This window comes from Stenella coeruleoalba (assembly GCF_951394435.1).
Source record: "Stenella coeruleoalba genome assembly, chromosome: 2".
Lineage (NCBI taxonomy): Eukaryota > Metazoa > Chordata > Mammalia > Artiodactyla > Delphinidae > Stenella > Stenella coeruleoalba.
Genome location: NC_137147.1, coordinates 152,705,795 through 152,733,401, shown reverse-complemented (window position 1 = coordinate 152,733,401; position 27,607 = coordinate 152,705,795). Strand labels below are relative to the sequence as shown.

Sequence of the window (27,607 nt, the reverse complement as noted above, 5' to 3'; positions counted from 1 at the left end):
GAGAAAGGACTTACTTCCTCAGGGACTAAGACAGGTGATTGAGAGAGATGAGGTTAAACAGAAAGGCTAGTGTGTTTTGTGGGGGTGGAGGGAGAGGAGAGAGGAGAAGGAGGAGAAGAGGAAGAAAAGGAAGAAGGAAGGGAGGAAGAAGCCAAGAGGAGGAGGGGATAGGAGGGAAAGGGAGAGGGACAGAAGGAGAAGAAACTGGAAGACAAAAGGAGAGAGGAGAGGAGTGCTCACCTTTTAAAAATATATTGAGGTTAAAAAATGTGTGTGGAGTAATGTGCAGAACTTAATTGGAGAATCAGATGAGGGTTAGCACATGTGTACCTATATAAATAATTCCCAATAAAGATATAGAACTTTTCCTTCACCTCAGAGGGTCTCTTTACTCAACCTCCAGTATAATCTGTTCCACCCTCTGTACAAATACGGTGATTTCTGTCACTGTAGATTAGTTTTGACTGTTCTTGAGCGTCATACAAATGGAATCATACAGTATGTTCTCTTTTGTATCTGGCTTCTTTTGTTTCATATAAAGTTTGTGAGATTCGTCCATAGTGCTGGATATGATTCTACTTTATGACTGTACCACATTCGTTTACCCATGAAAATTGTCTTCCTGTTTTCTTATGTGATATTTGGTTTTTCATTTTGTGTTCTGATTACTGCAATTTCAATATTTGAACTGAGCATACATGTGCCACATGATGAGGGACCAGATCCTTTGGAAACGAATAATAATTGAATGCTTGGAAACTTCATCTGTGCCGATTATTATCATCTCCTTACTACCAAATTTTAACCAAAGCTAATGTCCTCTAAAGTGCCCAAATCTACTTGGCAGTGGTATTTCACGTTTACACATGATTCTGCAGTTTATAAACCATCTTTATACACAGCATTTTCTTTCACCTTGATCAACATTGATAGTTTCTAGGTATCAGATTTTGAAATGGAGAGTCAGGTACATGGACTTCCTGTTCCCTTCCCCCCAGATTCTAATTTTGTGATGTGTTACTCCATCAAATTTCTCTGGGACTGTAATAAGAATGACTGATTCTCTGTCCATAAGATCTGGTTAGGGTTTCAATGCAGCCAACTCTACTCAGTGTGCCTGTTTATAACCATGTAGTTCTTGTCTGTGCTGCTCTTTGTTCACCGTTGGTTGGGCTTTTACACATTGCTTTTTAAAAGCAAGGAATTTCTCTGTCTGACTTATTTCACTAAGCATAATACCCTCTGGATGCATCAATATTATTGCAAATGGCAGACTTTCATTCTTTTTTATGGTTATGGTTTTATGGTTATATGTATATATGCACCATATCTTCTTTATCCATTCATCTGTTGTGGATACTTGGGTTGCTTCCGTTTCTTGGCAATTGTAAATAATGCTGCTTATGAACATTGGTATGCATGTATCTTTTTGAGTTAGCATTTTAATTTTTTTCAGATATATGCCCAGGAGTGGAATTGCTGGATCATATGGTAGTTTTACTTTTAGTTTTTTGAGGACTCTCCATACTGTTTTCCATAGTGGCTGCATCGATTTGCCTTCCCAACAGCAGTGTACAGGGCTCACTTTTCTCTATGTCCTCACCATTTGTTATTTGTAGACTTTTTGATGTTAGCCATTCTGACAGTTATGAGGTGGTTTTGATTTGTGCTTCTCTAATAATTAGTCATGCTGAGCATCTTCTCATGTGTCTCTTGGCCATCTGGATGTCTTCTTTGGAAAAATGTCTATTCAGGTCTTCTACCTGTTTTTAATTGGGTTGTGTGTTTTTTTGATATTGAATTGTGTGAGCTGTTTCTTAAAAAAAATTGTAAATCAAGTATACTTCAATAAAAAACTAATTTAAAAATAAATAAAAGTAAGGAATATTTAAAACCTGTTCTAAAAAATAAATGAAAGATCTAGCTGCTTTAAGGTATTTTCCATTCAATTTAGTTCTGAAATCACTTAAGGAAAAAAAAAAAAGTTTTGTATAAGTGTCCTTTTGCATTACTGAAGGACTACTTAGTATCATGTCATGGAACCAGCCAATAAATGAACCTCTCGAACAATGAACGTGCTAATACAAACTGCATGGTATCTGGAAAAGTGATGACCTCTAGAAAATTTACTATATTATGTTAAAAGATCTTTAACTTTCATTTTAAAACTATTTTTGCTTTTTTTTAAAAATATAAATTTATTTATTTATTTTTGGCTGCATTGGGTCTTCATTGCTGCACCCAGGCTTTCTCTAGTTGGGGTGAGAGGGGGCTACTCTTTGTTGCGGTGTGTGGGCTTCTCTTGTTGTGGAGCATGGGCTCTAGGAGCACAGGCTTCTATAGTTGTGGCATGTGGGCTCTAGAGCACAGGCTCAGTAGTTGTGGTGCATGGGCTTAGCTGCTCCACAGCATGTGGGATCTTGCTGGACCAGGGCTCGAACCTGTGACCCCTGCATTGGCAGGCGGATTCTTAACCACTGCACCACCAGGGAAGTCCACTGTTTTTGTTTTTGAACAATTAAATCAAATCTGGTCATGGTTCCCCAGGAAAAGATTTGCCTCCAAACTCTCTTTGTAAAGAAGACATGCCTTGTACATTTTGATTGCCTTGGTAGAAGAAGCATATTGAAAAATAAAAGAAAAATATTTTAGCAAGGAAAATATTCCTCCATGATTCTAAATAAGTTCAATTTTTATGAAATGTATGTGTGGACATAGCATTTGTGTTAATGGTTATTTATAGACTCTGTCAGTAAATAATGAGCTTTGTGCTTGTAGCTCCCGTAGGTCTTTCTGTGACTTTTGGAAAGTGAATCCTGATTCTCTTTTTAAATAAAAAAAATATATAAGGGCCATGTAATATAAAATATAAAGTACCCTAAAATTTTAAATAAATTTATTGTGCTGCGTATGTGCGTGCACACGTGTTATTTTTCTCTGTTTTCAGGCAACACATTTTACCAAGGATGGCTGGTATTTTTGTTTACATCCTGTGGTTACTCTACTGGAGTAAAATGGGCAAATACTGTGCCCATTTTACAGATGTGGAATGCTGATCCTGCAATATGAAGTGGCTAGAAAGAAGTGAGGCTAAAATGAAAATTCAGCCCCTCTGAGAGATTTTTCAGTGCTCTCCCCTATACACTTTTTTTTTTTTTGGCTCATCTTTTTCAGTTTTTGGCATAGCCACCCAAGGAGAGGACCAGGCGCAAAACCAAGAACAGAAAGGGTCTGCAAAGGGTATAATGAGAGCTCTGGATGAACAGTAATTTTACTCAGATCTGAGAACTAGAAAGCTGGCTGAAAAAGCTGTCTGTATTATAAAAACTGAAAAAACTAGATGGCAAATCAATATTCATCCAGAGTAAACTTTATTGACCAATTACTTAAATTTCAAAGAACTTAATTTGTGTTGCAGCAGCTTTGCAATTGTTTTCTGAAGAGCTGAAGAAATCGCCCTATAATGTTCGAACTGCAGATTTGGTTCTCAGAGAGGATTGTGTGCAGTGTTTTAGAGTACGACCGTGGGTCAGCATTTCGGTGACAGCTTGAAAGGCCTTTAGCTTCAAGAAGCTTCTGTGAGGTCAGCGGAGGGCTCTCCTGGGACCAAATCCCCATCTATGATCAGGATAACTTGAAATGAGATTTCTAACAGGAATTAACCAGGGCCTCTTTTTCCTCTTTTTTGAAAGCAAGCTGCACTGTCATCCTTTATGGAAATCATCACAAAAGAAGGGCTTGAGAGGGAGTGGTTCTGCTTAAGACATTGCAGCAGATAATGGATAAAATAAGATGTGGGTGATTGCTCACAGCCCCCTCCCAACACTATTGCTTCTTACTCCCTTTTAGAGAACACCCAAGTGAGTTTTAGGATAACAGTGGCTTGGTTTTAACGTTCATGAATAAAAGAAGGAGCCTGTGAGTAAGCATTGGAATTTGGAAGGCAATAAAGAAACATATCAAGAGAGAAAAGCAACTTGGGGCTGAATTGGAAGTGGAATAGAAAATAATCAGTCCTTCTTCTGTATCACCCCAAGTAATGTTGGCCTTGTCAAATGCATCACAGCTTGAGTCAAGTTTCAGCGGTGTCTGGGTTGTAGAAAGGAATAAGCCCATCCATTACGGGCTGCATCGACTCCTCTAAGTCAGCTGGAGAAGTTGAGTATGGGGGGGGGCGGGGGGTGGGATGGGGTGGGGTGTTTGTGTAGGTGTAAATTTAAATCTATTTAGTTCTCTTTGTTTTGCTCTGTGAAGGAGAAATGGAACTTATTTAAATATCTAAGTTCTTTTGAGCCTCAAAGTTGCCATGCTGGTTGGAAAGGTAGCTGCTTACTCAAGTTTCCATGGTTAGGGAATGCTAGGGTTGAACACTGTGTCTAAGTCTGTGGATACATACACTATCCCATTGTGAAAATGGTCATTTTAAATACCTTAAAGTTAAAAAGCTTTGCCTTGTATTGGGACCATAACTTCTGATTTGAAGACATTGGAAGTCAAATTCATGTAATTTTTTTTTTGAATTTTTTTTTTGCGGTACGCGGGCCCCTCACTGATGCGGCCCCTCCCATTGCGGAGCACAGGCCCCGGATGCGCAGGCCCAGCGGCCATGGCTCACGGGCGCAGCCGCTCCGCAGCATGTGGGATCTTCCCAGACCGGAGCATGAACCCATGTACCTTGCATCGGCAGGCGGACTCTCAACCACTGCGCCACCAGGGAAGCCCCCTTCCAGGGGTTTTATTTGCCGATGACCTTGAGGACTCCCTCTCCACCTGCTGGCCTTTACCACTACAGCAGCTGCCATCCTGCTCTCACCACCACCACAATTTATCCAGTTACTACTTTCTGCCAGGTGCTGTGCTTAGCACTTTCTAAAAGCAAGCTCATGCACTCCACACAACAGCTCTTTAAGGTGAGTATTTTCCTGCCCTACAGTTGAAGAAATCAAAGCTCAGAGAAGTTACATCATGTCTCCATCATCTCACGGTGCTAAGTGTAAGCTGAGGTTAAAACCCAGGAATATCCAAGTCCCATTCTTTTTCCATGACACCTTTCAGTCCCAGTCTGAACTGCTTAAAGCTCAGATTTTAGTGACAAATCATTGCAAATTACACTGCTTAGGGCACTCTAGTTCCCATTAATCTGCTCTGTAAATTATCTTTAATTATGTGTTAATAAATGAGGCTTCCCTCTTTGGGCTTGTCTGATACTAGGACTACCCTGCTTTATGCTCTTGGGACTCTGTGTTCAATATTCTGCCCTTTTATGTGTTCAGGATGTGGGAATGGGAATGGTTAAATGTCGCTCTATTGGCTGAAACAGTTACTCCGTTTGGCTGAAACACTAACTCCTGATTGAAACTCCAGCTGAAAACAGACCCTCCAAATGGCATACATTTGTACCCCTGAGCACTATGGCAGACTAATTGCTTACCGAATTTCTACTCTTATCCTTCTTTCTTAAGTGAACCAGGTTCAGGGCAACTGAATATTTTTCAGTGAAGACCCTCAATCACCTGAAAAGTACTCGTGTTTCCAGCCTCTCTAAAGGCGCAAGGGATGTCTGCCAGGGATTTCTAGGGACGTATGGCTTTCCTAATGCAGACGCTGTTCTGTGTTCCTTGGCACTTCTTTCTTTTCCATGCTTGGAGTGTTAATGGCAGACACAACTATCTTGCAGTATGGCCATAAGCATAAAAACCACACCCTAAAGACAGTGAGTAGAAACACTGAAGGCAGCCAGGATACCAGTGACATCATGAAACTACTCTACCAGTCCTAGACTGCCTACCTCCTACTTTCTTGTTAAATCAGAAAATAAACTTTTATTTGGGAAAGCCATAGTTAATTTGTTTGGGTTTTTCTTACATGTAGTTACTTAAAAACTGGGAAAATTGCTGATGGAGTCCAGCCTCCTCATTTTGTACAAGTGACTGAAGCTTACTTTCCTTCTTCACTTTATAACACCTTATCTAACTTGATTCTTCTTCATGGTGCCCCAAATCAGCTAAACTTATGTATTTATTTACTATCTGTCTTCCACACTAGAATGTAAGTTCCCCAGGGTTAAGGACTACATCTTTCTTGTCTATTGCTACATTCCTAGCACTTAGGACCGTGGCTCACGCAACAGACATACTCAGTGTTCATTGAATAAATGTACGAATCAGTGAGCTCTCACAGGGGTCCAATGACTACATTAAGAAAATGTGTAATAGGGATTAAAACCATCTGCCTGATAACCAGCTCAGTAATCCTTCATTACACTACTGCTTTGGGTGCTCTTTTAAGTCCTTGGGTAACAGTGATAATTCTATATACACATTTAACAGAAACACATTACAATCCAATTGAATCTACTCACAATGTCATCAAACTCTTCTAGCATCACCTCTTCAGACTTGTCCCTCATATAATATACCATTTTTGCCACCGTTCCTGAATTGCCATGACTAGAAGCTCTCCCTTAAAGGGCTCTATACATGATGCCTTTCTTGGAAAATCACAAAACACCTTAGAATATTAAAGATTCTTATAGGCACTATAATTAAAAAATTGATTTAACTTTAACTTAATACTTTCCAAATTTATTTTCTATCTGAATATCCTGTCTATCTTCATTCTTTGGCTAACCACTACTAAAGTCCCAAGGAATTAATGCTGTACCTTGAAAAACTGTGAGTCTTGACCACGGTAGTTCAAGTTGGGTATTTTATGTTCTTCAATTTCTTATAATAAAAGCCTTGATGAGCATTGGTGTCTGATGATGAAAACCCTACTCTCTACAAGTATTCTCTTTTTGGGCTAACTTTTCCAGCTGTGCGATTCATGCTGCTCAGTTCAATATGAGAATTTCTATATCACTTCCTCCTGCTGGCTCTTACAGTCCTAAAAATGCAGCCTATTCTTTTACACAAAGCTGATGGCTATCATCATCATCATCATCACCATCTTCTTCTAACATTAAAGTTAAAACTATGGTATTATTTTTAAACCAGTGACGTTTATCTTTTAAACATGGCTCTAATAAAATTATTTTAAATGATTCTCGCCCACAGACACACACACACACACACACACACACACACACACACACACACACACACACTTTTTTTCCCCCTAATAGCCATATGTATTCTTCAAATTAGCATTTTCCTAAATTGGCTTGCTCTATGGCAGCCTAAAGAGGGAGGTCACCATGGCCTCTTCTGATTCCCTAGTGAAGAGGAATAGAATCAAAAAGCGTTAGCTTACTGAAGGAGCATACTGTTGACTGGGCTATTTTAAAGTTAACAAGTTTCAAGAATAGATAGTCCATGTGTCTTAAGAGAACGCAGTAGCATTTGTTTTGTAGGCCAATAGTGACTTGACAAAGAATATTATTGATCTTCAGATGAGCAGTTAGGCCAGAATAGCCATAGATTAATTTTTCAGAATATTGTTAAAAGGCTCTGACACATCTGAGTTTTAATCTACTACTCTCCCAAAATAAGATGCTAAGTTATCTCAAGGCTCTACTCTTGGCTTTTCTTTGTTCTTTCCCAGAACCATACATTTAAACATCACCTGATTACTCTTAAATGCACATCTCTAAGCATCTGCTGAGCTCCAGACTTACATATCCAAGTGTCTCCTCACAGATAGTGTCACTTCTCTTTGGAAATCTAATAGACATGTCTAGTTTAAGATTTTCTAAACAGAAATCTTAATTTCTATGGTCTGCTTCACCACTCTTTCCCCTAATTTTCACCATTTCAGGAAGGGCCAAACCCAGTTGCTCAGGACCCTGACTAATCAAAATTTTGATTTCCTTTTTCTCCTTCTAGTCTATATCAGTCCATTAATGAGTCCTATCAATACTTCCTCCAAAATGTGTTCAAATCTGACAACCTAAAACCATCTGTACTGATAAAGCCTAATCCAAGCCACTTTTATTATGTCTCTTCTGGACTATTACGACAGCCTTTTTATGGTCCTCCTGGGTCCACTTTTGTCCTCCCATGGTCCACTCTCCTTAGAGCCAAAGTAATCTCTCTCAGTGTGAATGCCATTATATCACTCTCGTGCCTAAGACTCTTCAGTGGCTTCACAGGTCAGTGAGAAGAATGTCCAAGTCCCTATCATGGCTTGCAATGGCCTACGTGTTTCTCTGATTGTATTTCCTGTCATTCTTCCTGTTGCTTACTACATTTCTGCAACCTTGGCTTCTTTCCTTTCTGTTCCCTTAAATACACCATGCTCATTTCGTCTTGGGGCCTTTGCGCTTGTTAGTTCCTCTGCTTAAAATACTCTTCTGATGTGTTTCCATGTAACAGTATCATTTTCATTACTGAAGACTCAGGTCACTGTCACTTCTCCGGTCTTCTGTGATCACATTAACGCCAGTAGGCTCTTGTGCACACAAGTCACTCTATTCTTTTGCACTGCTATACTTATTTCTGTACATATTTGTTACCTGTCTATGTCCACTGGCATATACCCTTGAGGTCAAGGAATTTGATTACTGTACCTAAGAAAGAGCCTCTCATAACAAGTGCTCTGTAGGAACTTGTTGACTGTCTGAATAAATATGGATCCTTAAAAATACTTCATTGTCATCTTTGTCTCTAATCTCTTCCTTCAAATCACTTTCCTTCCCAATTTAACTTCTTAAAGCGTTAACTTCTTATGTTCAAGAGCACATAATAGCTTCCATAGAGGATAAAGTTCCAAACTCCTCTTCCTGAATTTCAAGATGCTAATTTTCTTAACCCAAACTTTTTAACCCCCAAAGTTTTAAACTTTTTCCCCTAAATGAACTCTGGGCTGGAAGACTGAGTTCCCTCTCCCTGAGAAAGTCTCTTTCCAGTCTCTCATCTTTGCTATATTCCTCCAACTGTAAATTTTCACCCAGTTCCGCATGGTTCAATTTCCCCTCCCCTACCCCCTACTCCAGCCTGTAGACAGCTTTTTCTTTCCTTCTATATATCTCTTATTGTTTATATTGTCATCAAATTGGTGGAACAGATCCTTATACTACTTTATTTATGTGTAGGTTATCTCCCCAAAGGAAAGACCGAATTTGAATATTAAATGCCTCCTCAACCTCCTAGCAGAATGTTCCACAGAAAATATATCTATTTAATTCCAGTTTCAATAGACATGGTGACAGAAAAACATTTATTTACTGTAAACACCTATTTATCATAATAAATATAAGAAAGCAAGGGTGATGACAAAAAGCTACTGATATTTGATCTCATTGTTAGAAAAACAATAGGGTATGGTGGTGAGCGTTATGGATAACTGCAGTCACATAACTCACCTAAGGAGGGCGGCCACAGCGCATGTCCAGGGAATTATTACTGTATAAAAACAGAGGCCCACTGTTCATTGACCCTGTTTTTTTTATGTTTTTATTTTGTGTTTTTTTTCCCCGCTAAGGAAAACCAGAAATGCATATCTTTTATGCTAAATCACCCGATTTTTTACTTTTTTTCTTCCAGGAAACAAAGTGTTTTATTAAAGAGCTCAAGGAAGCAAAAATAGAGGTCAAAGGCTCTGTGTTTTTAAATATCACCCATTGACTACTTATTCCAACTTCAGATAGAATTCTGTTAATTATAGATATGATTTTTCTAGTTCACAGATTAAATGCAGAAAATCAGAGAAGAGGAAAGACGTGTTTAAGACACAGAAAAGTCAACTGATTAAAGACATGTAGATATATATAAAAAAATCACCCAATTTTAAAAAGTTCAACATATCTGAGGCCCAAGTCTGCAAATTTTATTTTGTACTTTCGCAATGCTGACTCAAAAACTGTTCTATATTGTTAATTAACTGACTTCCAGGAATCTGTACTTCATTCCCTCCAATTTCCCTTCATTTTCACAAATATTTCAAATATTTCTTTTTTCTCCTTTCCAACACTAGTCTTCATAATTTACCAAAGATTTTTTTTTTTTAACATTTAGTATGTGCTTTCTGATGACAAAAGTAATATATACCCTCGTAGAAAATTTGGAAAATACTGAAAGGTTTGTTTACATAAGAATGTAAGAATAATTCTATACATTGCTATTATTTTTATTTATTTTCTTTCTATTTTAGCCTATGACATATTTAGTTAACATAATAAAAGCATTGGGTTTATTTTTTATAAAAGAAATTCTCCATGACATTAAAAATTCTAGATAAGCATTATTCTAATGTCTACATAAATTTCTATTGCTTGGATTAATCATAATTTATTTAGCCACTTCTCTATCATTGGATAATTAGGTTGTTTGCAGTGTTTCCCCCATAATGAATAATGTTGCAGTGAACATTTTTGTACATAAACTTCTCTCTATATTTTGAATTATTTTCTTAGAAATGAAGTCAATAGATTCAAATATATAAATATTTTTGAGGCCAAGTTGATTTCTAAAAACACTTTGCCAATTTATAATGCGGCCAGGAACTTGAGAGTGTATATTTTACTGCATCCAGAACATTTGGATATTCTCATTAAAAAATATTTTACGGTAATTGGTAATTCCATGTCTCTCTCCTCCCCTCAAGTCTTCTCTTCTGTCACTGATTTATCTCTACATATGACCTTCGCTCCTTTTTAAAGTGAAAATTGAGGATTCCTGTCCCTCTATCTACAAAATTACCCATAGCCACACTCATTCTTATTCCTTCCCACTTGCCTCAATAAAAGAAATTACCTTTTTGATTTGGGTCAATACCTTCACTTACACTTTATCTTTCATCTCTTTCTATATCCTCCAAGATCATGCTCTCTTAGCCATTACCCTGTCTTTAGTATTTTCAATATCTTGAAGAAACTATGTCAGTATCTTCAATATCTCTCTTTTGATTCTTTCTTTATGGCTTATAACAATTCTCAGTTTTGTTTTATTAAAAATCTTTCATCCTAGTTTTCCTTTCTAGTTGTGCTCTTATTTCTCTTCTTCCTTTTACAGCCAATCTCTTTGAAAGAGTGGTCTTATCACCCAACCTTAACTTTCTCCACTTCCAGCCTTCTTCTGGGCACCAATGGCATTATTTCTCTGGAACAAGTTTTGCTCAGATCACGAGTGATCTACTATGTGTAAATCCAATGGTCTCTTTTTACAACTCATTTTACTTGTCCTATATGATCCTTTAATACTCCTTTACCCTAATCCCATTAAGTGTACTTTTCTAGAGATAGGAGACAGAAAGGTTGGAGGAAGTTACCGCCAAATTTCTGCCTCAATAGGGTTATCAGTTGTGGCCAAGAATTGGCAGTCATGGAAGAGAAAAAAGACTAATATGGTCAGAAAGTACACTGATGAAAGGACTAATGTTATCAGCTGGTGTTTGTGGAACATGAGGACCTATCGTGAGTAGTTTGGGGCAGCAGAAACCTAACATAGTAGCAGGAAGAATAATTAGGGATAGAAGAAACCAAAGGCAATGACAGATGAGGACCAGAAAATAGCTGAGACTAACAAGTCTGAATTATTTATTCATTCATTCAACTCCTATTAAACACTTCCTACATGCTAAGCACAGGCAATATAGTGTGTCAAGGGGTAGATAATTCATTGTCAGTAATGGCAAAGCAAGAAATTTATAGTTATAGAAGCTAACACAGAAACAGATTGGTCAGGGGTCTTCAGGGAATTTAGGGGGACAAGGATGCATGGTGGCTGTAGCCTAAGTGCATCCCAGTATCAACAGTATCAACAAGAGAAGGCAACTGAAACTCATTTTGGAATAATACAGGTATGAAGGGAGGAAATAATGGTATAAGAGGGATTCTAGGAGAGAGAGAAGGGAAATTCAGAAGCAGTAGAAGCTTCAGAATGGCAGGGATGAGGCTGGAATGGTGGGACACGGGTCCTAATAAGAGTATCTTTGGAAGATGCCAGTGAAATCATATAGTCAATCTGAAGTTTTATTCTGTTTGAAATAAATACAACATAATGTTGATGAAATAAATTGTTTGGTTAAAAAGTATTCTCTAATTCAGGGGTTAAAGTCTTCATAAAAATTCAAATAAGTTATGTTGATACATAGACATTAGTCTGTATTTTGGAACTCTAAAGCTAATGCAAACTGCATGACATCAGATCAACTCAGATTTCAAGATTGCCTTGACCTCAACAGATGTAACACATTAGAACTTCCTAGTGTAAATAAAAGGGCCCAGACATATTGTTCTACATTACAAGATTTTTTCATGGTGCCTACTGAAATACATCAGAAGCACATCCATCAAATGTCACTTGAAATATTTCAGAGTATAATCTCTGAAGAGAAAATCATTTCCATTCTAATTAAGTTTCCGGAATTTGAAATCCAGCCAGAGCAAGACAAGTTCGATCAGAGTCCTTCTCATTAATACAAGATTGTGATGATAGCTCCCTGTGAAACTGGATGACCACAAGGCTGACCAGATAATTTTGCCTTTCTTCAATTCCATTGCCCTCAGCCAAATCAATAGAATGGCCATTCTTATCAATCTCCAATCTATCCACCATGATCAGACCAGGTACACTGTTGTCCAGTGACTTTCCCTAGCGATGCTCTGTAGCCTGAGAGCAAGCAAAGGAAAGCAGGTAGTAGGCATGATCTGGTATTGGAAAACTGGAAGTGGAGGGGCTGTGTTCACGTCTAGGTCAGGTAGAAAATCATATGTGCAGCCTAACTGGGTGTGAATGAGACGGTATTTAGTGACCGAAGAAGACCTCTCTGAGAGCTGCTGTGGTAGTTGTGGAATTGTGAAAGAAAAGGGAGATAATGAAGTTTCCATTTGAGATAGGGAGTGCTTAGTATTTAGACCTTGGCAGCACATACAAAAAGAAAGTTCCTGTGAAATAGAGATGACATTGTGCAGGGATATAAAAGGTTAAAAAACTGGAACCTTAGTGGGTCTTTAACATGAATATCCACATACCTAATAATTCTTAATTGATTGGGTGGCTGATTGATTGGTTTATTTGACCAGATGCAAGCCTGAGAATTATGATTTTAAATCTTAAAGATTCAGTAAGGAGACTTTTGGTTGTGGGATTAGTCAGGACAATTAAACTTTTACTCCAGGATATTGAATCTTGAATCAACTGATTCAAGAACTTAATTATTGCTCATTCCTACAGATGGCAGTACCTGGAACCCAGGAGAGACTGTTTTTTTGTCTGTTTTTCTTTTCTTTTTTTCAACCAAGAACACCAGAACCCTTCTGCTTTCTCCTTTATTCAAAGACTGTTCCTGAACTTTTTTTTAATCAAGTATATGAAACAATCAACATCTTCCATTAATGTCACTATTTTTAATTTAAGGTGTATTTCTGTTTTATGCAATAAAAACTCCTAAGATCAGGAAGTATCTACTTACTAGCATGAATACTACATGATTTTGCCTATTTTCTGATAGTTGCTATAAATAGTGAATAGATAATATAATAATGCTTTCAAAAGAAAGAACATTTAATTTTTGTAATAAATATTAGTAATAGTAGATGATGCCTAAAATGGGGAGAAAGCCATATAGGAATACTTCTACTTAAAATTTTCCTCAGAACTTGAGTATTTCTCTGTTTCTTTCTTGTTGGGGATCTTGATCAAGTCACTTAATCTCCTTCTCTGAGCCAGTTTCCTCATCTATAATATGGGGATAATAAAACCTCTGGCAAATAATTACTATAATTATCGACTGAGATGATGCATATGAAAGTGGCACAGAACTTTGCTCACGGTTAGAATTCTGTAATCATCATTTATTATTATCTAATTAAGCATTCAGGTCTTTCTCCTCTACCAAAGAGCAGAGATTTATCTATCTTCTTCACCCCTCTATCTCTAGTTCTAAGCATAATGCTTATATAAATGGTGCTCAATAAATATTTGTTGAATAAATGAGTAAAATAAAAGCAAAATGATAAACAGAACCATTAGAGATTATATCACCTTTATCATTCAATTTGTTTCTGATTTTGTTCTGTTTAGTCAGAATTAAGAAATTCCTAATTTTCATAGATAACATTTTTTAAAATACATGTATCTTGAAGTTTTAGGATTTACTTCAATTAAACTAAGATGTTTGAAAGAGAAGTAGGAGGATATATTTCCTTTAAGTAGTTGAATATTCTTCTACCTGTTAGCATTTCTTATCATAAGTGTAAAAATGAGAATAGGTTCTCGACCATAGGTATGCACTCATTATCCACAGCCTGTGCAGGAACATGCATACATCCTTGTCACTGAACACAGCCCTTCTTTTTTGGTCCTAGTACCCTTGTTTGTCCTATTTGTACCCTACCAAGCTTGCAGAGACCTGCATTTAAAAAAGACTTAGGGGGCTTCCTTGGTGGCTCAGTGGTTAAGAATCCACCTGCCAATGCAGGGGACACAGGTTTGAGCCCTGGTCCGGGAAGATCCCACATTCTGTGGAGCAGCTAAGCCCGTGCGCCACAACTACTGAGCCCGCATGCTACAACTACTGAAGCCCACCCACCTAGAGCCCGTGCTCTGCAACAAGGGAAGCCACCACAATGAGAAGCCCACGCACCGCAATGAAGAGTAGCCGACTCACTGCAACTAGAGAAAGCCCGTGCGCAGCAACGAAGACCCAATGCAGCCAAAAATAAATAAATAAATAAATTTGAAAAATTAAAAACAATAAAAAAGACTTAGGCAGTATTGGAAAGCTTCTAGTTAATGGCACATATAGAAGTTCAAATACGTTCTTAGAGTTAATAGGAGAAACTTGATTCCAGGGTTCACACAAAATAGTAGTCAGGTTAGCAGCACATCACCCATTGGGAAGTATCCACCATATTAAAATTGTAGTATATAAACATTTGGTTTCATACATGTTTTCAAAAATTACTATTTTAAAATAATAGTTTTTTAAAAAACATTAGTTGAGTATTACAACATAAAGCATGCGTGCTGATTTTAGAACAATAAAAGTATAGTAGTAAAATGGTGAAATATTAAACATAATTTTATCATTAACACAAACAGTGCTAATAATTGGTTCAATCCATCAAAAACACATTTGTATACATACATAAATGTTTTATTGAAAACTTAAAACGTGTGCATGATAAAAATTCAAACACTAAAGGTGTATTCAATGTAAAGTGAGTTTCCCATCTTGCTTCCTGAGTGCCCAAGTCCCACTCCTCAGAGGAAACTGCCATTACTACTATTCTCTGCATTCTTGTAGAAATACCTAATGGATCTAAGCATATTTATGTGTATCTCTTTTTAAAATTCCATATCAGAACATTTTTCGGCCCTGTGCTTTTTTTTTTTTAACCACTTTATCTTGGAGATTTTATTCTATATCAACACATGTTAAATTACGTACCTAACACTGAAATATGAATCAAAATGTAGTAGAAACCTTGAAGCACCAGGACATAATTTTAGTACTGATATAGTCCAACTCCCCCATTTTATGGGTGAGAAGACTGAGACTCAAGGAGGTAATATGAAAATGAAACAGTGACAGAGCAGGGAGTCTGATTCTTAATCCTGTAACTTTGTATAATACCCTAGGGGTTAAATTCACAGAATTCCTAGAAGATTTCCTTCTTGGGGGGTGGGGCAGGCAGATGAGTAAAATATTGAAAGGAGGAGAAAAACATTACAAAAGTGGTAATTACGTTGAGCCAGTCACTCTATTCAATTGAGAAATGTTTAGAAGCCCTTTGCTAAAAGTTTTGCCGGAAGCGGCTTGTATTTCTGACTCAGTTACTGATAAAAACCTTGAGCAGATACCTGGGGGCCTTGGAAATTAGATGCTTCTGCAATTACTAGCTTTCTGTCTGCCAGCAGAAAGGAGAGGGATTCCTCCTCCCCCTTCTCTAGCTGCACAGCCTGACTGAGCCCCGATGAGCCCAGGCCAATTCCACTGAGGGTTGTTCAGTTCTGAGCCTGAGCCCTGGGGCCCAGGTAGCCCAGTGCACCGATCCGAGTTACTGGGGCACTTTTCACAGAACCATTCTACCTAATTAGGCAAAATATTTTATAAACTAAAAAAATCCATGGACATATTGCTTTATCAAACACACTGAGGAGACAATAACTTTCTATATATGTATATTTTTAACACCTTACTTCCTCTGGGCCAAATCAACTCACCCACGGTCTATGTCATAAATTCTAGATCTTGTCGTAAATTTTATCTACAGAATTAACTAACCATCTAACTGCTTCCAACAAAATAACCACACTTCTCTATGCAAACTTTTCTTGGTATCTTTAGCAAAACACCATTTAAATTTACATATATTTGTGAATTTAGAGGTATACCATCTTTCCAACAGAGTGCTACAGTTTATTACAGTTAGGATTTAACATATTGAAAATATCTGACAAAGCCAATGGATCCTGCCTTTGAATTCATTCTATAAATATAGTTTTGATGACATACTTGGTATAAGTCTCTGTGCTGGGATTACAGTAGGCAGGGTGGTTGGGCAGGGTGAATGATGAATATAATATAGTTTCTACCCCCAGGAGCTCACACTCAAGCAAGAATTTCAACCCATTCATAATTACCTGTAATACAGAGAGAACACTCTTTATTTCTTTTGCCTACTGGGTTTTAGAAGAAGAATGCAATAACCATGCTGTAGAGAAGACAATGTCTCAGGGGTTATAGAGGCGAAAAGAGAAACTCTGAGGCAAATGGGAGCCTTATCCCAAAGTCTGGTAGATTAAGTGAACATTAAGAGGAAAATACAATAGAATGGTATATTTATTAAACATCTGGAGAAAAAATACATTTTAATTCAAATTTCTATTCAAAAAATACAAATTTATTTTATTTTTAATTTTTTAAACATATTTATTGGAGTATAATTGCTTTACAATGGTGTGTTAGTCTCTGCTTTATAACAAAATGAATCAGTTATACATGTACATATATCCCCATGTCTCTTCCTTCTTGCATCTCCCTCCCTCCCACCCTCCCTATCCCACCCCTCTAGGTGGTCAAAAAGCACTGAGCTGATCTCCCTGTGCTATGCGGCTGCTTCCCACTAGCTATCTATTTTACATTTGGTAGTGTATATATGTCCATGCCACTCTCTCACTTTGTCCCAGCTTACCCTTCCCCCTCCCCATATCCTCAAGTCCATTCTCTAGTAGGTCTGCATCTTTATTCCCATCTTGCCCCTAGGTTCTTCATGACCTTTTTTTTTCTTAGATTCCATATATATGTGTTAGCATACGGTATTTGATTTCTCTTTCTGACTTACTTCACTCTGTATGACAGATTCTAGGTCCATCCACCTAACTACAAATAACTCAATTTTGTTTCTTTTTATGGCCGAGTAATATTCCATTGCATATATGTGCCACATCTTCTTTATCCATTCACCTGTTGATGGACACTTAGGTTGCTTCCATGTCCTGGCTATTGTAAATAGAGCTGCAATGAACATTGTGGTACGTGACTCTTTTTGAATTATGGTTTTCTCAGAGTATATGCCCAGTAGTGGGATTGCTGGGCCATATGGTAGTTCTATCTTTAGTTTTTTAAGGAACCTCCATACTGTTCTCCATAGTGGCTGTATCAATTTACATTCCCACCAACAGTGCAAGAGGGTTCCCTTTTCTCTACACCCTCTCCAGAATTTATTGTTTGTAGATTTTTTGATGATGGCCATTCTGACTGGTGTGAGATGATATCTCATTGTAGTTTTTTTTTTTTTTTTTTTTTTTAATTGCGGTACACGGGCCTCTCACTGCTGTGGCCTCTCCCATTGCGGAGCACAGGCTCCGGTCGCGCAGGCCCAGTGGCCATGGCTCACGGGCCCAGCCGCTCCGCGGCACGTGGGATCCTCCCGGACCGGGGCACGAACCCGCATCCCCTGCGTCGGCAGGCGGACTCTCAAGAACTGCGCCACCAGGGAAGCCCCTCATTGTAGTTTTGATTTGCATTTCTCTAATGATTGTGATGTTGAGCATTCTTTCATGTGTTTGTTGGCAATTTGTATGTCTTCTTTGGAGAAATGTCTATTTAGGTCTTCTGCCCATTTTTGGATTGGGTTGTTTGGTTTTTTGATATTGAGCTGCATGAGCTGCTTGTAAATTTTGGTGATTAATCCTTTTTCAGTTGCTTCATTTGCAAATATTTTCTCCCATTCTGAGGGTTGTCTTTTGGTCTTGTTTATGGTTTCCTTTGCTGTGCAAAAGCTTTTAAGTTTCATTAGGTCCCATTTTTTTTGTTTTGTTTTTATTTCCATTTCTCTAGGAGGTGGTTCAAAAGGATCTTCCTGTGATTTATGTCATGGAGTGTTCTGCCTATGTTTTCCTCTAAGAGTTTAATAGTATCTGGCCTTATATTTAGGTCTTTAATCCATTTTGAGTTTATTTTTGTGTATGGTGTTAAGGAGTATTGTAATTTCATTATTTTACATGCAGCTGTCCAGTTTTCCCTGCACCACTTATTGAAGAGGCTGTCTTTTCTCCACTGTATATTCTTGCCTCCTTTATCAAAGATAATATGACCATATGTGCTTGGGTTTATCTTTGAGCTTTCTATCCTGTTCCACTGATCTATATTTCTGTTTTTGTGCCAGTACCATACTGTCTTGATTACTGTAGCTTTGTAGTATAGTCTGAAGTCAGGGAGCCTGATTCCTGCAGCTCCGTTTCTCTTTCTCAAGATTGCTTTGGCTATTCGGGGTCTTTTGTGTTTCTATACAAATTGTGAGATTTTTTGTTTTAGTTCTGTGAAAAATGCCATTGGTAGTTTGATAGGGATTGCATTGAATCTGTTGATTGCTTTGGTAGTATCGTCATTTTCACAATAGTTGATTCTTCCAATCCAAGAACATAGTATATCTCTCAATCTATTTATATCATCTTTAATTTCTTTCATCAGTGTATTATAATTTTCTGCATACAGGTCTTTTGTCTCCTTAGGTAGGTTTATTCCTAGATATTTTTTTCTTTTTTTTTTGCGGTACGTGGGCCTCTCACTGTTGTGGCCTCTCCCACTGTGGAGCACAGGCTCCGGACACACAGGCTAAGCGGCCATGGCTCACGGGCCCAGCTGCTCCACGGCATGTGGGATCCTCCGGACCGGGGCACGAACCCGTGTCCCCTGCATTGGCAGGCGGACTCTCAACCACTGCGCCACCAGGGAAGCCCGATATTTTATTCTTTTTGTTGCAGTGGTAAACGGAAGTGTTTTCTTAATTTCACTTTCAGATATTTCATCATTAGTGTATAGGAATGCCAGAGATTTCTGTGTATTAATTTTGTATCCTGCTACTTTACCAAATTCATTGATTAGCTCTAGTAGTTTTCTGGTAGCATCTTTAGGATTCTCTATGTATAGTATCATGTCATCTGCAAACAGTGACAGCTTTACTTCTTCTTTTCTGATTTGGATTCCTTTTATTTCTTTTTCTACTCTGATTGCTATGGCTAAAACTTCCAAAGCTATGTTGAATAATAGTGGTGAGAGTGGGCAACCTTGTCTTGTTCCTGATCTTAGTGGAAATGCTTTCAGTTTTTCACCATTGAGGACGATATTGCCTGTAGGTTTGTCATATATGACCTTTGTTTTGTTGCGGAAAGTTCCCTCTATGCCTACTTTCTGGAGGGTTTTTATCATAAATGGGTGTTGAATTTTGTCAAAAGCTTTCTCTTTATCTATTGAGATAATCATGTGGTTTTTCTCCTCCAATTTGTTAATATGGCGTATCACATTGATTGATTTGCGTATATTAAAGAATCCTTGCATTCCTGGGGTAAACTCCACTTGATCATGGTGTATGATCCGTTTAATGTGCTGTTGGATTTTGTTTGCCAGTATTTTGTTGAGGATTCTTGCATCTATGTTCATCAGTGATATTGGCCTGTAGCTTTCTTTCTTTGTGGCATCTTTTTCTGGTTTTTGTATCAGGGTGATGGTGGCCTCGTAGGATGAGTTTGGGAGTGTTCCTCCCTCTACTATATTTTGGAAGAGTTTGAGAAGGATAGGTGTTAGCTCTTCTCTAAATGTGTGATAGAATTCACCCGTGAAGCCATCTGGTCCTGTGCTTTTGTTTGTTGGAAGATTTTTAATCACAGTTTCAATTTCAGTGCTTGTGATTGGTTTGTTTATATTTTCTATTTCTTCCTGGTTCAGTCTCAGAAGGTTCTGCATTTCTAAGAATTTGTCCATTTATTCCAGATTGTCCATTTTTTTGGCATAGAGTTGCTTGTAGTAATCTCTCATGATCCTTTGTACCTCTGCAGCGTCAGTTGTTATTTCACCTTTTTCTTTTCTAATTCTGTTGATTTGAGTCTTCTCCCTTTTTTTCTTGATGAGTCTGGCTAATGGTTTATCAATTTTGTTTATCTTCTCAAAGAACCAGCTTTTAGTTTTATTGATCTTTGCTATCGTTTCCTTCATTTCTTTTTCATTTATTTCTGATCTGGTCTTTATGATTTCTTTCCTTCTGCTAATTTTTGGGTGTTTTTGATCTTCTTTCTCTAATTGCTTTAGGTGTAAGGTTAGGATATTTGAGATGTTTCTTGTTTCTTAAGGTCGGATTGTATTGCTAAAAACTTCCCTCTTAGAACTGCTTTTGCTGTATCCCATACGTTTTGTGTTGTCATGTTTTCAATGTCAGTTGTTTCTAGGTATTTTTTGATTTCCTCTTTGATTTGTTCAGTGATCCCTTAGTTATTAAGGAGTGTATTGTTTAACCTCCATGTGTGTGTATGTTTTACGTAATTTTTCCTATAATTGATATCTAGTCTCATAGCGTTGTGGTCGGAAAAGATACTTGATACAATTTCTATTTTTTCAAATTTACCAAGGCTTGATTTGTGACCCAGGATATGATCTATCCTGGAGAATGTTACATGAGCACTTGAGAAGAAAGTGTATTCTGTTGTTTTTGGATAGAATGTCCTATAAATATCAATTAAGTCCAACTTGTTTAATGTATCATTTAAAGCCTGTGTTTCCTTATTTATTTTCACTTTGGATGATCTGTCCATTGGTGCAAGTGGGGTGTTAAAGTACCCTACTGTGATTGTGTTACTGTCGATTTCCCCTTTTGTGGCTGTTAGTATTTGCCTTATGTATTGAGGTGCTCGTATGTTGGGTGCATAAATATTTACAATTGTTACATCTTCTTCTTGGATCGATCCCTTGATCATTATGTAGTGTCCTTCTTTGTCTCTTGTAATAGTCTTTGTTTTAAAGTCTATTTTGTCTGATATGAGAATTGCTACTCCAGCTTTCTTTTGATTTCCATTGCATGGAATATCTTTTTCTATCCTCTCACTTTCAATCTGTATGTGTCCATAGGTCTGAAGTGTGTCTCTAGTAGACAGCATATATATGGGTCTTGCTTTTGTATCCATTCAGCCAGTCTGTGTCTTTTGGTTGTAGCATTTAATCCATTTACATTTAAGGTAATTATCAATATGTATGTTCCTATTACAATTTTCTTAATTGTTTTGGGTTTCTTATTGTAGGTCTTTTCCTTCTCTTGTGTTTCCTGCCTGGAGAAGTTCCTTTAGCATTTGTTGTAAAGCAGGTTTGGTGGTGCTGAACTCTCCTCAGCTTTTGCTTGTATGTAAAGTTTTAAATTTCTCCATCAAATCTGAATGAGATTCTTGCTGGGTAGAGTAATCTTTGCTGTAGGTTTTTCCCCTTCATCACTTTAAATATGTCCTGCCATTCCCTTCTGGCTTGGAGAGTTTCTGCTGAAATATCAGCTGATAACCTTCTGGATATTCCCTTGTACATTATTTGTGTTTTTTCCCTTGCTGCTTTTAATGTTTTTTCTTTGTATTTAATTTTTGATAGTTTGATTAGTATGTGTCTTGGCATGTTTCTCCTTGGTTTCATCCTGTGTGGGACTCGCTGTGCTTCCTGGACTTGATTAACTATTTCCTTTCCAATATTCGGGAAGTTTTCAACTATAATCTCTTCAAATATTTTCTCAGTCCCTTTCTTTTTCTCTTCTTCTGGAACCCCTATAATTCGAATGTTTGTGCATTTAATGTTGTCCCAGAGGTCTCTGAGAATGTCCTCAATTCTTTTCATTTTTTCTTCTTTATTCTGCTCTGCTGTAATTATTTCCACTATTTTATCTTCCAGGTCACTTATCCGTCTTCTGCCTCCGTTGTTCTGCTATTCATCTCTTCTAGAATTTTTAATTTCATTTATTGTGTTGTTCGCACAGTTACTTTTAATATTCCTTCATGTTATTTAAATTGTTTTTCCAATTTTCCCTTTTCCCCTAAATTTCTGTTGTAGTATTATACTGTTGAAATAAAAATCTATAAAGTAAGGGCTGCAGAATAAGCACCTTGTAAAATGGTTGTAAGAAAGTGGCAGTATAACAGGGTAGTCTGAGGTCAAGACTAGTCACATTTCTGGAAATGGGAGTAGATGAGCTGGCAGCCCAGGGCAGAGACAGCTTAAGTCATTAAGCTTGGAGAGTGGTCTAGAGGAGCCTTCCCTAAGAAAATAACCCAGGTCAAGGCCTAGTTGCCCTTGTGTCTGAAAAGTCGGCTGCCTGAAATGGAAAGGATGGGGGGAAAGTAGTAGTGGAGAAGTATTGCGGAATGTGGCAGAAGAGGAGGGTCATGTTCCAGGTCTCTGACAAGTCCCAGGGACAGGCTCACCAAGTGAGGTCCTTGGCTTTGTGCAGGAAAGAATTTAAGAGAGAGCCATAGTAAAGTGAAAGCAAGTTTATTTAGAGATTCACATTCCATAGATAGAATGCAGTTCATCTCAGAAGGTAAGAGTGGCCCAAAAATGGGATGGTTAGTTTTTTGTGGGCTGGGTAATTGCATAGGCTAAGGGGCAGGAGGATTATTCCAACTATTTTGGGGAAGCGGCAGAGATTTCCAGGAATTGGGCCATCGCCCACTTTTTGGCCTTTTATGGTCAGCCTCAGAACTGTCATGGCACCTGTGGGTGTGTCATTTAGCTAGTGTATTGATACTACAATGAGTGTATAATGAGGCTCAAGGTCTACTGGAAGCTGAATCTTCTGCCATCTTGGGTCTTGTGGGTTCTAACCAGTTTATGTCATATCCTCAAGGGCTATGTCAGTCTTTTAAAAGTTGTGCCCTGCCAGCTTCCCTCCTGTCTCAGAAGGAACCAGAGAGAGAATGGAAAAGGCCAGGACTTGCAAGATAAAGAAAACAGACCTATCCGTGGTCAAAGAATCGGGAAGTAGAGTTGTCTGCCTGGTCGAATGCTCAGAAACTATGCAGTGTTGTGAAAAGTGTGCTCCGATTTCAGAATTACCTGAGTTGCTTTCTGAAAATGCAGATTGCTGAGCTTTATTAAGAAGTACTGAATCCCAGTCTGTGAGGGTAGGCATTCTGTGCATCTTCTCAAAGTGATTCTCATGCACTTTAAAGTTTGAGAACCATCAAACACCAGCATGCTTAAGAATCACCAGGAAGCTTGCAAAGAAACAACGTATTCCTGGATTCCATGACTGGAGATTCTGATGCAGTGCAGCTGGGGTGCTGTCAAGGTATCTGCATTTTTAGCAAGCACCTTTGGGCTTTAAAACAGGTGGTTCACAAATTGCACTTAGGGAAATAATGTTATAGGTTCTTTGAATAAATTTAAAAATTGTCAGGAAAACAAAGAATCAGATAACCTATGATTAGGTATTAAGTACAGTATAAGAATGGCATCCTAATTCCTTATTTATTTGTTTATTTATTTACATGATACTCTAGTGCTGGTGAATCTGTTTAATATTTAAATATAATATGAGAATTTTGTGAGAGAATCTTGTCCTTTCTTATCTCCACAACATTATTACTGGTTATCATGTAGGTTGTAAACACACAAAGAAGTGACTTGTTAACTTCTTGAGTGCAAAGTGATTTCATCCAGTTAAGCCTCCTGAAATTCTTTAACAGGTGTCTGCAGTTATGCCTGAGTCAAACACCCTCCTTCCAGCTGGCTATGCCTTTGAGATGGAAATCAGAACAAAGTGAGAAGGCATTGACTACTAGAGATGTCAATAAAGAAAATACAAAGAAGAAAGAAAAGAAAAAAGGAAGTTGAGTTCTCTTATAGGCCCCAGGATAGAACTTATACCAGTAAGTATATCAGTTCTTAGATTACAAGTGGTCATTAATTGTCATTTGTCTGAACGCAGGCTGGACGTTGGTGGAGTTCCAGGGCAATGAGCATCCAAAACTCTCATGGGAAAAATTTTGCATTTAAGGAAATGTAACTCAGTGATAATTCAGACCGTGGACAGAAATATCACACATACGATAGGAAGGGCCTCTTCTTCATATCCTGCCCTCTTCCCCAACTCCACTCCCCACCACACACACACATACTTTTCTCTAGCAGATAGAAAAATAGGACAGGCGATATATATAAAGTGGAACCAGCTTTTTAGTCTTAGGAAAAAAGCATTTGGGGCTATGTAAGATTCTTGGCTACTTTCACTAATTTTGTTTGTGTAATTGTATTTTTTAATTATTTGTTTTTATTTTCATTGATTTTGAGAGTTCTTTTTTTTTTTTTTAACTTGGCTGCTATATCCTTTTTTGCCCTTTCTAAATTTTTACTAACTTAAAACACAGTCACCAGGGCTTCCCTGGTATCCAGTGGTTAAGAATCTGCCTGCCAGAGCAGGGGACACTGGTTCAAGCCCTGGTCCGGGAGGGTCCCACATGCCGTAGAGCAACTAAGTCTGTGTGCCACAACTACTGAGCTACTGAGCCTGTGCTCTAGAGCCCAGAAGCCACAACTACTGAGCCCCCGTGCCACAACTACTGAAACTCGCATGCCTAGAGCCCATGCTCTGCAACAAGAGAGGCCACAGCAATGAGAAGCCCGCGCACCACAACGAAGAGTAGCCTCCGCTCACCGCAACCAGAGAAAAGCCCGTGCACAGCAAGGAAGACCCAACACAGCCAAAAATAAATAAAATAAAATAAATTTAAGAAACATAGTCACCTGTCTTAACTGAGAGAGGAGGAAGAGTGGAAGGATATTTGTTCAGTATTTAGCACGTTCTAAAGAGAGTAAGATATTCCTGGGGCGTTGTGCTAGCAGTAGGATCAAAAGAAAAGAACCCAGAAGGAAAAGCGAGACTCTAGGGAAAAAAAAAATGTGAATATTATTACAATAAATTCTCCCCCTGCTTCCAGCAAGGGTTTCTAAAATTCTGTTTTAATTAGGATGAGTGATTATTCCTTTTCAACTGTGAATTATTGGGGTTTTTTGTTTTTGTGTTTGTTTGCTTGTGAAAACCACTGAATTGCAGAAGCAGCAGGGACTCAAATCAGCACTGTATTGAGGCCTTGCTTGTGTTACTCTGAACACAGTTAAGCTGCAGCTCCAGGGAGATGAAAAAGGTATTTAGCCTCAGGCCCAGTTGCTTCCTCCTGTTGTCAACAACTTTATATTTCCCTTTTTATTTATTCTTTTTATTTTCTCACCCTCTTGTCACAAGTCACACTTATTAACAGCTTGTTAACAGTCTTTTCGGTTGACACAGAGGTGAAAAATAGTACCTCAACCTTCAACCTTTCATATGGTGTATATTATTCTCCCCTCCCCTCAGAGAAGCATCAGTCCGTGACATGGATGTTTGTGTCCCTGGTTAGAGAGTCTTGTGTATGGCCTTTCCCTGCTGTGACAGCCCGTCAATGCTGAGCACAGGGACTGCCCCAGCCCTTGTAGCTGATATTGCACACTGCCTGGGGCTCCTGGAGACTGAACATTCCCATTACCTGTAACTGCTGAACCCACAGGGACTCAGAAACTGGCTGTTTCCCAAGACAAAGACTAGTGGTAAAGCAGGGATGGCAAAGCCAGATGCTTTTTCCTGCCAGTGCCTGTCATCAGAGAGCCTCCACCCCACACACCATGGAGTTTATCTGGTAGTATAAGTCACGGGCTTGTGAATTCTTTGGGGGCATTGCATAGTGCTTTAGCGTACCTTTAGAAAGATGGGGACACAGGGTCATTTCTACAGTCGTAGCATATGTACTGCCCTGACTCCACAGGAGGGAGAAGTGAAATGGGATTTCTTTTCCTCTACAGTCTTTGTTTCTTAGCACATGTGGGAGTATAAAAAGCTCTATCATTCATGTGAATTTTACATTATAGAGTTGAAGCAGGTATTTTCTAACTTGCCATCTTTTTGTTCTAGAGTTTTACAAATCTCACATTTTCATGGTAGCACAGTATGATCTTTAAAGGTGTGGGCTCTTGGTTCTGTTCTTGACTCGGACACTTACTGGCTTTGTGACCTTGGGCAGGTTGTGTAACTATTAAGGTGCCTCACTTCTTTCCATTGAAAAGTGGGGTTTAATACTAATGCCTCATCTGTGGAGTTGTTTTGAGGATGAATGGAGTAGCGTGGTTGGCCTGCTCAGAGACGGGTCTGGAACGTCATAAACAAGCATATTAGCCCTTGGTACGAACTTCAGAAGGGCCTGCTTGTTTTCACAGGAGACCATGCATGCCTCAGTGAACCAGTGCTCTTAGGGTAGAGCTCCCCTGGTTAGATAATGAATTAACTCCCTGACTGGAATCAGAGAGGGATTCTCAGAGGATGGATCCTTGTAGCTCTTGGGTGCTGATTTGTCATCAGAATGCAACTGAAAACAGAATGAAGTTTGGCATGAAAAAAAAAAAAAAAAGAAAACAGAATGAAAAATCATCTACATTCTAGGCCAGTACATGTCCATCTCCAATACCGTCATGTGATGGAGCAGAATGTAATATCCCAAGAAGCTGACACAATCTTTTGTTGGAACAATGTTAATTTTAGATTCTAGCCAAGTATACTCAATAGTTGTAAATCACTGAGTTTCTAAGAGTAAAGCTAGATGCCTATTGGTACTCAGCCTTCATTCAAAGGCATAACCCAGTTGCTCTTTACACTGGAATATATGACACATATAACATGATATGGTATACTCAAGGTAAGTACCTAAAGTATGGGTGGAAAATATCCTGCAGTCAGCCTTTAAGTATTGCTTTATATGTACTTTTAAGCAATTGTCTTGATACAGATAATATTACAACAAAATAAAATTATTCATTATAGTCTTACCATATTTATAATCTTATTATCAGGTTGTAAGATTATGACACTCTCATATCAAGTAGCTTTTCTTTTTCATATTCTTTTTCAATCAATCTTTACACATAAACATATGCTTTGTACATTAGAAGGTAATATATACTTCTCTGTTTTGTTCTAATTCACTTAGCCTTATTTACTCAAGCATTTTTTGAAATAACATAATCCTCATAATTATTCATTTTAATGTATAGCTGGCTTTCTAGTGCATAGATGTATTGTGTTTTACTGTTTTCTTCTCATTGGATGCTAAGGTTACTTTCATATTACTGTTAAGATGACACTACAGCCCATTACTTTGTGCATAGCCTCTTTCCCCTTCTCTTGGATTCTTTCTCTAAGCATCAATTTAAAAAGTAATATTATATTCATAATTATGAACTGGATTGTCTTATTCTTACAAAGCATTAGCTCCTTGGTGTGCAAGTTTCTTTAAGAATAGACCCCAGACATAGAGTTTGGAGGAGGATATGAAACATGATGACCAAGAGTGGATGGAGTCTTCTCCAGGAGAGAATGATTTAGTCTCTCAAA

At 38.1% G+C, this 27,607-nt stretch overlaps 1 protein-coding gene across 1 annotated transcript in view; it reads left to right on the top strand.

The window, feature by feature from the left end:
• The window catches only part of UNC13C (unc-13 homolog C), a 739,526-nt gene that overhangs the window by 37,926 nt on the left and 673,993 nt on the right, over positions 1–27,607 (top strand). The window contains exon 2 of the mRNA XM_079913745.1: positions 23,877–24,059. The gene's annotated coding sequence lies outside the window, so the exon portion shown is untranslated. The remainder of the gene's footprint in view (positions 1–23,876; positions 24,060–27,607) is intronic.